Consider the following 11979-nt stretch of genomic DNA (forward strand, 5'->3'; position numbering starts at 1 on the left):
TCTACGAGCTGTTGAATCATTGAGAGTATTTAGTGTTTCACACACAATTTACGCATTTAGGCTTATGTTGTATATCATGTGCTATTGCTCACTTTGTGAGGAGGATATTTCATGTCATGATAAGTACAGCCTTAACATTAAAAGAGAGTCTGTGTTCGTTATGCATTTGTATGAAAAAGATTTATTGCTTGTAGAAGTGGAGTTTCTTCACATACATCAACTCACAGCTGTCATCAATACAAATATTGTATTTTCATTTGTGTTTTTTTCCCCCACTTTAAGTGACCAAAGGGAGCTCTGAGATAATTTTCAAGGCAACTAACACCGACTACACACAGAAAGGGAGCATAGAAGTGACAGACGGCCTGTTTTGCTGCCCTTCTTTTTTTGTTCTTCTCTGTGACAGTGGATTAAACCATCAGACCCTCCCTCAGCACGCACACAGTGGAACCCCAGGCGTAGAAGAGGCTCATGACAAGTCCTGGCAAGTCAGCTGAGGTAAAATTGGACCTCAGTGCATACACATACAAGTGCAGGATATCAAATGTGATTATCACACTGCTGAGTGAGACAACCAAAACATCACATGAAAGGACTACATTGGGTTACCTCACCCAAGACTATGCAGCCAAGTATCACAACTAAAGAACGCAAACAAAATCATGCACTTCATCATCTACAGAGTTGTGTTTTTGTGTCTTCATTTGTCAGCACATTAATGAGGATTAAATACAGAGCCGTGTGCATAGTAAAATAAGCCGGTCTGGTGGAGTTTTTCTGTTGTACCACTGAAACAGAAGTTTTGACCGTGTTAATCCCTCACATCAGTTCAAATTTTGTCATTGTGCCCGAGCTTAAATCTAATGTTCCGTGCAGAAAAAAAATGACAAAAAAACCCCACAAAACATTTTGCGTCACTACTGAACACAAACAACAGTGGTTTACCAAGACAAATAATGGAACAACACAAACATATAAAACATGAAGGAAATGAGCCAAGCTTAGGAGGAAACATTCAAAGTTTCTTCCATATCCAAATGTATTATCCCCGCCCGGATGGGTCAGAATAGGACCGTTTAAGTGAGACAGGATTCTGGAAAAGACAACTAAAGCGTCGGACAACTTTAATTACAAGAGGTTTAAACAATGGGGAAAAGAGCAGAACACAAGAAAGACACAGAGGGACATATCAGTTAAGGCCTCCGTATTAATGCAGGTCATCCCCTCACCCTCCTGTTGATTTGTCCCTCCCGTACTCTCATGACTTTCTTCAGTATTTGCTGCTGCTGACACAAAAGCTTTGTCCAAGCCCGGCACAACAACAAGAGGAACCCAGACGACCATTAAGGCTCAGAGAGGAACAGAGAAGAGCGTCTAGGACACCATGTGCACCAAAACATCAGTTGAACTGCTGACATCAGTAACCCAGTTAGCAGAAGAAAGTCCAGCACAAGCTGAAAAGCTAGTTAGTAGTACATGTCTGCAATTAGTCTATTTTCCACATGTGAATGCTATATTCAAGGTTGCTTACAGTGTTTTAAAGGAAGGGGTGGGGTGAGTAATTCAACGCCTAATAATGCATCTGCATTTTGACACCAGTTTAGCAGAAAGCATGCACCCTCTGTCACAGTGACAAAAACAAGAACTTTTTGGTGAGAAGCGATGGTATCAATAAAAAACAAAACAAAACAATAGTGAAACATGTCCTTTTGTATTCTGCTCTTGTGGTTAAAATTCTCTGTCACCCCTGTGTTCTCTGCCAGTGAGGACTGCTTTTTGCAAACACCACTTTTTTCAAATGAATTTTCTGGCTAACACGACAACTTCACTAACTCAGTGTCTAAACTTTCCCTTGTTTTTGTCCTTTCAGTGTGCATTTGTTGCTGCACATTTCAGTCCACTGAATTCTTGGCTGGCCTCAGTCCACCACTCCCCTGGTCTCTGTTTTCTTTCCTTTTTTTCATTTTCTGGAGTCCTGAGACACGGTGACCCACTTCCAGTTCCTTCCTCTCTCTGAAGCAGAGTGTGTGTAAATGTTAAAGTTGACGGTTTCTGTTTTTGCAGCATTTTTGCTCCAGAACCACCCCCCTCCTACTCCATCACACTTCTTTTTTTTTTTTCCAGAAAGAATACACCCACCCCCACTCACTGCGCTCTATCTGCATCAACCAACGAAACGCCCTGATTAAGAGTTCGAGTGGAGGGGGAACTTTGCCATGAGTCATTACCAGGGGACCCCTGGCACGCTGTACCCCTCCTCTGCATGCAAGGAATGCTTGCTAGATGCACCCCAGCCTTCATGAAAAGGCGCACTCATTCAGATGCAGACAACAGAACTTTATGAAGGTTTGACAGACAGCAGTGTTGACAAAGGACCGCAAAAGCAAAGATTTTCCAAGCGAAACATGTCCGTCCAGAAGAGCAGAAAATTGACAATCAGGAGATTTTTATGAATCCCTCCCCCCTCCTGTCTTTTTCTTCTTTTTTTTCCCTTTTTTAGCTGTGCACAGCTGTATGTTGGCGCGGTGGAAACATTTGCAGGCATTCACAGAAGTTTGGCTGTCTGACATACTTTGTCATTTAACATCCTTGCATGTCATGCAAACTTTGTTAAAGCTATACCTGCACAATCCATTACAGCACAAAAACCTACAGAGAAAAAAAAAATATGCCTTTCTTTCTCTCATCTTCTTTACCCATCCCTTTTGTTTTTCTCTTTTTACCTTCCCCCATAGCTGAGTTTGGCAGGGCCACGGGTTCAAAGACGTGCAAGAACCAGAATGTAGGTCAGCCATGGGTGCTGAGTTACCGATTAGAAACAGCTGTGTGTTTGTGGGCCACTCTCTCAGTCTGCTGGAGCTAGCAGCCATTGCAGAACTGTACAGAGCAATTATTTCACTGTGGGAATGCTGCCAGCTCTGAAGCTCTACAGTTGACTCTTGTTTCTTCCCCCAAATTATGATGAATAAGAGGATCACAAGGGGACACTGGCTATGGTCAGCTTTTATGAGCCATTCTCCTGCGCTTCGATGTGAACAGCGCCTGTGAATCACATTCATCTCTGCTGACCTACTAGTCTTTGCAGAATTCATACAAATGTGTTGGCATGTTTGTTTTCTTCTCTGTTATATATATATATACTGTATCTTTTGCTCTCCTCGTATAAACATCCATAGAGTTAGTCGCTCTTTTTTCCCTAAAACGATCTGGCATATCTGTGGTTCTGCCTGTTGTTTTCAGATGAATAAGTTGCTCAAAAGCAAAACATCTTTACCTCTTGTTACTCCGGACAATAGCTGATGTGTAGCTTGAATGATGCAGGAAATGGCTAAACTGCATCAAAAAAGCTGTAGTCCTTAAGGTGGCACTAATGCGGGCATGTATAGATTAGCCCTGGATGTTGCTTCACATTAACTCACATTGCCAGTGCTGGTTCTTACATTACGACACAGCACTCGTTGGTGTGAAGTTTGGGGACCTTTGGGACAACACCTGTCAAGCCCCCTTCCCACAGCCGTAGATAAAACCCCACAAGTAAGAAAACACGTCTCCCAATGTCGTGGATGGCAGCAGTAGTGGGAGAGTACAGCAGGATGGGAGCCATGATGACTCTCTGCACTCTACACTCTTGAAACCTCCTCCCTCTGCTGCCAGCTCAGCACCGGATATGAGCCAAACCTTGTACCTTACAGCTGTGCACAAAAATGCCCAAAGGGCAAAATAATACACGCAGACACCCAAACACACACATCTACCAATAGTACACTCAGAATGCAAGCGTGCGAGCAAGCTCACAAACAAAAGCACACATTCAGTGAGTCACAAAAACACAAGTTGGGTGGTGTGTACGACCTTGAGGGATGGTAGTAATTACAGTGGCGTGTTGTCTCTGACATTTGTCCCTGCCACGCCCTTTGACCACTTGTAAGCTGACTGATGAAAAGCTTGAGCTTGGCATTTCAGCAATGCAGGTATTCACACACAAACACACACAGCTGATTATTGGCAGGACGTGTGCATTTTTAAGCTTGTGGATGGCGCTTAGATGAGAAATTGAGTGATGCTGCAGCCAACGTTTCTTAAAAATACAGCAACATATTTTGCATTTTAAGTAGTTTTTCTGCAATGTGCCACGCCTGCTTAGTGCGGCTAAATTGTCTTGGGATGTTTTTTGGAGGAAGTAATTTAATGTTTTTCTTGCAGCAGCTGTTGGTAGGCATATATTTTCTAATTCGGCTGGTGACGTGAAACCATATTTTTCCTCTTGCCTTCACTTTTTGTTAGTCTAATTCCACAGATCCATGAGCAGCTCACCCCAAAATTGAATAGTCTAACTTTCAAGAATGCCGGTCATTGCGAAATAGTGGCTATGTCCTCACCCAACCTTACTACAGTTGTTGTTTTCTAACTGAAAAACTACAGTAATTTAAAGCAACCTTTTAAGATTACAGGTCATCCTCAAATTACTTATTTTGGGTGGAGTATCAGTACAGATGAATACATGGAAATACAGTCACATGTCACAACAAGTACAAAGGTTAGAAGAACTGGCACTTCAGGGATTTGTAAATCCAGACATCCTGACAGGGGTTCTCAGTGGGATGTCAAACAAATCTAAACGATGTGATATGGGTTTCAAAATGTTTCTTATTTTGGCAAGAATAATTCATCCATTACCAGAGGAGAATCACATCCATTGGTGGGTGGTCTGTCACCATCTCTCTCTGCTGCCCACCCGCATGAGAGGATCTGCCTGGTTTGCATATTTATAGGGGGGATGTTTGTTGTTGAAGACCTGCTGTTTGAGTGTATGAATTAGCTTAAGTTCACCAGTTACCATGGTCACGGATATGGTTGTTTTATTTGAGCCCATTCCAGCTCACATACACACAAACCCACTTCACTGCCACTCTTGTGTGTCCTTACTGCGGCTGTAAGGCTTTTTCACGTGATGCTGCCTGTTATGTTTCTGCCTGGGGGGGACTTTTTTCCCTCATTTGTCAACCAGCATAAATATGAATTTATAAAACTACTAATTCATGCAATTCTTATTGGACAAATCCCGTAAGAGTTACACATCCTACTTAACGTTTCTGAATGTAGCAGTTTTGTGCGCTCATGCTTCCGCTCTGCATGAGATCCTGAAAGTCCCATGGAGGACATATGCACCGGCAACATGATGTTCGCAGCCATGTGGCACAGTGCTTGAGAGGTGATGGAGCATGTGACAGTCGCTGGACCACAGCACACTATGCTAGGAAGGCAAAGGAAGTGAGGAGCCCAGGAACCTGGAGGAAATCCAAATGAGCCTGGCCTGACGCAGAAAATGGTCCAGGCTCTGACTGTGGCCTGTGCCACAGAGGGAAGCTGGATCACATGGCTGAAACAGTAAACGATAGTTGTTCAGCCACAAGCTGAGAACAGAAAGCAGGATTATGAGGGGACACAGACGGATAAATACAGGGGTGGAAGGGCAGGACACAGTTGTTTTTTTATGGTGAAATTGCCTCCAAAATTACAAAAACAAAAAAAAATTGTAAAATGTTCTAACCATACCTTACAAAAAATGGAAATATTGCATTTGTAAAAAGTCTATACTTTGTGCTGATGAATTACCTATCACAAATGACTAACATGGGTATTTAGTAACTTCTGAACAAGTATTATCATGTGCTAACATAACGTCAATGCTGTATGCCACAGAAATCTCCCAACTGGTTTGGGTCATAAGCACATCACAAATGCTGAGATAGGCATGATTGTATTTGAAACCACTTAGAGATGTGACTGCAGGCATATAAAGCTGGGCTTCAAAAGAAGACAGAGAGAAAATAGAATGAAGTTGTTTAGAAATGGATCTTTCTAAGGCTTTTGACACCGTGGATCATAATATGCCAAAGCAAAGACTAACCAAGGCGACACATACTGTCAGATATTTTTAAAATGACCCATCTGCTAGATCTTAGTGTGTGAAGGTAGAAAGTATCAATTCCAGTTATGTCAGTAACAAAAGGGATTCTCCAGGGGTCGATCATGGCACCACTCCTATTCATTTAACATATAAACAATCTTGTTCAAAATGTCTCCAACACTATCTTTAATTTTCATTTAATTTAATATGGGAATCTGCTGCCCTTCAGACAAATATAAACAGGCTCTCTATCTGACACGAGAAGTTTTTGCCAACAAGATAAAGCTCATGATGTTCTCAAATGCAAAACCAAAGCTTCAGAACCCTCCAGTTGCAAGAGTTGGAGACGACATTAGTCTCTTATTACAAATACTTATAAACACCAATTGATTGCTCATTTCTTATGCCTCAAATTCAGAAACAGGTAAAGAATGGAAGCTGTAACAGTTTTTTTTCCTTAGAATTAAGTTATTTTTTCCTTTTAGACAAGAACAAGACTTGGCTGGAGAGATGTAGTTGACATGCATGCATCTTTGCAATGCTTTCATGCTTTACATACAGTTTTCTACTGTGAATCACTGAGGTTCACCGTATACCTTAAAACCCTTACTCTTTGTCTTACTTTGTATGTTTAGGTTGGATGGTCTGGTTTGTCCTCCCTGAGACTCAAAAATTGGTATATTTGTATAAACAAAGCTATTTTGGTACGCTTACTCCCTATCTCCTGACCTACAACACAAAAAAAGTGCCGGAAGTTACTTTCTTTGCTCACAAGACTTGTTCCTTTTAACCTTCCTTAAAGACTTTACTAAATTGGGGAACCAAGAGTGTTTAAGTGTGCTGCCTCCTCTGCTCTGAATCAGCTGCAGAACCAGATAAATCTGAGGGAAATGCATTCAAAGAACTTGTTAATAATTTTGAGGCAAGGAAAACCTGACTGCAAATTTCATAGGTGATTGCCTGGGTCTAGTCCATGATAACCGATTGTAACCTGCTCCAGAGGACACAACTCTGGTTTGATGCGTAAAATGAATGCTTTATGTATTATGTGCACATTAAGCGTGTTGTGTAAAAAGTACTGAATCGGCTAGGACATGTTAAATTAAAGCTGGTGGCTTTCTTGTTCCTGTTAACTCAGAGAAGGCGATGATTTAGAATCCTTGTAAAACCTTGTTCACGAGTATTTGGATTTTCACATTTCAAAGACAGATTTTTCTATTTATTTTGGCCAAATGTTTTAAGGTCACATAAAAGGACCTCTCGAAAACATTGGCACTGACACCTGCGTTCGCTCTCTGATTAGAACTGTCGGTCTCAATTCAACGTGCCTCTATTGCATGTCTAGTGAAGGACTTCGAGACAAAGAGCTGTGTTTTATGAAGGTTGGAGGTGCTAGTATAGAATATCAGTACATGAATACAAGATCAGGACTGATGGTTTGAAGCCGTGCAACATCAAAGGTCTCAAGTCAGGGTAAAGATGAGTATAGAATTTGCAGAGGTTTGTTATGCTCCCAGCTCTATATATGTTGAAAGTGTTTAGCCTTGAAGCATTTGAATGTAAGCCAAAAGAGCTCCGCAAAGATATCTCTTTGTGCTTGTAGGTATAGAAGCATGTGTCCTTAAAAACGTTTAGAACATTTTTTTCTTTCAAATGAAGAGATTTAGTGAATATTGACTCAAGCAAGTTGTTTAGATTTCAGCCCAGTAGGTGAGCAGATCATGTTGTTGACACCTTTTAGAAAAACTTCCATATCAATTCCTTGGTATTTTTCTGTCTGACACATGGTGTCTATGGAGAATGAATTGCAAGTGTGAGGTCACATTGGAGAAATAAGAAGTTGCCTGTTCATTATTGTCACAGGACATAATTAGACAAGTTAGCATGAGGAGATGCTTGCAACCAATTACCAATTTAAAATTTTGGTCTGAGCTTTGCAGTAAGCTTGAACTCTTCCACCTTCTTGCATCTGTTTCAATGGTAACATGCCATATTTGGCTTGTTTTGTATGTAAGACATGTCCTGCCTGATCCTGGGTCTGTTAACACAAAATGCTAAATGAGTCTGTGGACTTTTGGTCTCTCTGAAGTCATATTGGCTTGGAATGGAAATAACAGGCCTAATCCTGTTTACACGTGGAACCAAAATGGTGGAAAGTAGACCACAGTTGCAACCTTTGGCCCAAAGGATGTGGGGGAAGATTTAGAGGGTGTCGGATGTTTGCAGAACGCAGTGAGGTAGTCCGTAAACAATCAATATCAACAAGACTTCAGAAATCTGCAGTCCTCCTTCCCCATTTCAATTACATTTCTTGTTGAACAGGCATGCTGAAAAAACTAGCTGAACTGTGATTCCACATGCAAGTTTGGAAAAGTTGTGAGAGGCAGCTAATATTTAATGCTCATAACAAAGCCATCCTTATTTAGGATGAATTATCACAGGACATAGACTCAATCACTCTACACCGTCATGTTTGGTGTTTTGAAAAAAATTCAGATACTTAACACATAGCTGACAATGACTGACATTCATTTGCATGTTTGTCTTCCTTTTCCTTGATCTGCTTCTGCAAACTATTAACTATCCATGGGCCCGACTCCGGTTTGGCGACATATTGAAAGCATTTGGGTTAGTTGTTGAGAATAGAATTTTAATTGTGGAATTGTCACTTTGAGAACCCCTGTTGAGAGTGATGAAGATGAAAACATATGTTGCAGATTGTGTTGGCTAGTTGTTAAGACAGTTTTGCAGTCACAGCCCCAAAATTATAGCCCCACAAACTCACCATTCAATTCATAGCAGGGGGACATTCACACCTAGGGTTGCTGATTATTTTAGAAGCTGTAACCTCTCATCACCTGGCCTTGCAAATACATGAGCATTTCTGATCTTACATTAATGCATACAACTTGCTCTGATTACAATGTTCTAGAAACTTCCTGCTGGTAGGACACCCTTTCACAGAAAATATTTGTGACCAAATGTGAAACCAAAGTGCAATGTACGCCACATTTATCCCACGAGTGCATAATGACTTTAAAGGAATACCATCTCAGTAATCATTTGCTATCTATTTTCAACCTACGACTAGACTGCCTGGTTGATTTGTAAAACTTTGTAAAAATGTTATCTGTGATGCTGTGACCGTATCTATCTTTGAATGTGCATCAAAAAATGTTCTCATTGTTTTCTTTCATTCTTCAAAACAAAGACCATAATTCTTTTTTTGTTTGTTTGTTTTTCGGGGTTTACACTGCGTGTGGCAGGGTTTAAATGGTTGCAGAACAAGCTGTGTTATGTGACTCTCAGCTTGATAATATTCAAATAAATGAGAGAAAAGGGAAATGGGAGGAGGCTGAGGGGAATGTTGCTGCAACATTAAAACTGCAACAAAGAAGTTTGGAGTTCATTGTTCACTGGATAAATTGGATGCACATTGTGGTTAATCAAACAAATGTTTCATGCTCACAAGCAATGAAAAAACAAGTTCACTTTCTTGCTCACCACTGAGTCTTTCCAAGACATTTTGGTCTGTCTGGCCCTCAATTGGTACACAGGCTTAGACCACCTCCCTCTCTGTGCATATAAGACAAGGGCTAAATGCAAATCTACAGTATACTGAATATATTAGGTCCCATTAGAAACAACTGATGGGACACAAATACCCTTTCAAACAGAAAAGGGGGGCAAAAAAACCTCTGTTCATCCCCGTGGGCATCAGGGCACACTAACTAAGATAGGTATTAGCTTCATGAATGCAACCTCTCTTCATCAAACCCATGTTAAAATCACAGGAATGTTGTTTTGGATGCTCAGGAATTTTTTTTATTATATTTGGACGTTTTTGTTTCTGTTTCTTTTGCAAACTTCGCATCTAATAAAAGTTAATCAGTGAGTGAATTGGATGAGCAAATAAACAACTTTTGAAAAAAAAAAAAGCCATTCCTTGGTTGATTTTACGACTTAGATTTCTCAAATAGTCACAATGCTTTTATTTACAGGACAGATTTTTGGTCAGAGTTCATCTGTGGAAAGGACGTCATTGCTTGTGAGCCATCTGTGGCTCATGTGTTGGGATGTTTGGGGAAGATGGAATGATTGCTTGAAGAATAGAAAGAGGCAGAGAGGAGAGAGTATTCATCTGGCTGTATTGGCCTGAAGCAATGTGCAGTGCAAGGCCTGAGCAACTATAGCCAAACAGCATGCAGATGATAAGTCTATAAATAGAAACATGCAGCAGGAGGGACAAAAGCTGTTTCCTTTTCAATGATGCACAAGGATGGTTGGACTTCTGTACTGTAATGAGCATATAAAAAGTTGACTGGTCATCATTCTCGAAATGACTGTGACATAGAATTTGATGGCACATTGGCTTTTCTGACTGTATAATATTTATACGAGGTATGACAAGATCAGACTCTTACATACGCCACCAAAGAATGGAATGAGGAGTTGTTTGGGTTCTTGTTCAGCTGTTGAAAATATTGAAAATTGAAAATGTCCATGAAAATAGACATAGTAAGTCTGGACAATGATGAGACTTCCTGTTACTGAAAGGGTCTTGCCATTTTTTCTGTCTTTGCAGCATTTAAAAGAGGGTAAATATCCAGTCCACATTACTTGCAAGTACTGTAAGTGATTACAGTAAACTCAGCATAAACAAAAGCCACATCTTCCTACTTAATTCCACTTCAGTTGGAGAGGAAACAGAACTTCTAAAACAGAAGTGACAACATGCTTAAAATGACAAATTCTTGCTTACATAAAAGACCCTTGCAGGGTCAAGATCAGTTTACTTGTATCGGATTGCTCCACTACAATGAGGTCAAATGAATGTTAAACCTGAAGAGACACACACCTCATGTGAATCCATAAACCCATGTCTTCTGCAATTATAATTTTTTGATGCACTGGTACACAGTTCAGTGCCACAGTGCATCAGTGTCATCTTATATGCATGATAAGAGGTTTCATAACTTCTCCATGATTACAGTACAGCACAATATAAGAAAATTCTGCAGCTTAGCCTTTGTGAAACACTTGCCTTGCACTGAGCATGTGACTAAATTCTCATTATGACTCTACAGTGGCTACAAACTTTGCAGAATATTCTGACGTGAATTTGGTCTCATGTTTACTATATCTTCATTCCACCATGCAGGCAGGAAGGCAAATGATGTCGGGTCTCTGCAAATAAATCACATTATACCGAGCTGAAGAGACACGCAAAAAAAAGAAAAAATCTTCCCTTTTCCTATCTGTGTGATGTCAACAGAAAATGCATGGGATGTGAAATTGTCTCGTTGTCAAGCAGCTTTGCATCATAAATGTGTTTTAAAAAGATTAACGAAAGCTAGCTAGCACAACATAGATAGCTACCCACATTACCCTGGCCTTTTTCATGGCTCACTGCATTATACCCACAATGATTTTCTGGAATTACATAAAGCTATAATGCTACATAGAAAAGCATTATCCCGATGTCACTGAAATTCAGTGATGCAAAATGCAAATAAACATAAACTTATATATAGCATGACTTGCAGCTGCTTTCTGTATGGCTCGAGCTTGGTGAACCAAATACTAAAACACATTTTGTAAATGCCAAAAGATCTAAAATCACCTGCATCCTGCACATTTTAGCATTTCTTATTTAAAAGACTTTGAGACCTTAAATTTAACATATCATATATTACAAACATCTCTCTACAAATATAAAATGGATATCTTTATAAATCAATAAAAATAAACAAGCTACACTGTAATTAATGTACAACACTAAGTCTATTTATAGACATGGTACATCTTTGACACCAATAATTGGTTTCCATCTGTAACGATGTGGTTGCTTTTAGCAATAACACACAACTCCACACGTTAAAGGTAGTTTTTCAGTTTGCACATGAGGCTTGTAAATTTGCTGACATTAACAAAAGTGACAGCCACAGACTGATTGTACAGTCTGAAATCTTGCAAAGTATGATATGTTGTCTTCAGTGCAGGCCCCATGAGGATCCTATGTGACACATATTACCAAGAACGTACAACACAAACAATGTTTGTGGTGG

This window comes from Odontesthes bonariensis, chromosome 4, assembly GCF_027942865.1.
Source record: "Odontesthes bonariensis isolate fOdoBon6 chromosome 4, fOdoBon6.hap1, whole genome shotgun sequence".
In the NCBI taxonomy this organism is placed as follows: domain Eukaryota; kingdom Metazoa; phylum Chordata; class Actinopteri; order Atheriniformes; family Atherinopsidae; genus Odontesthes; species Odontesthes bonariensis.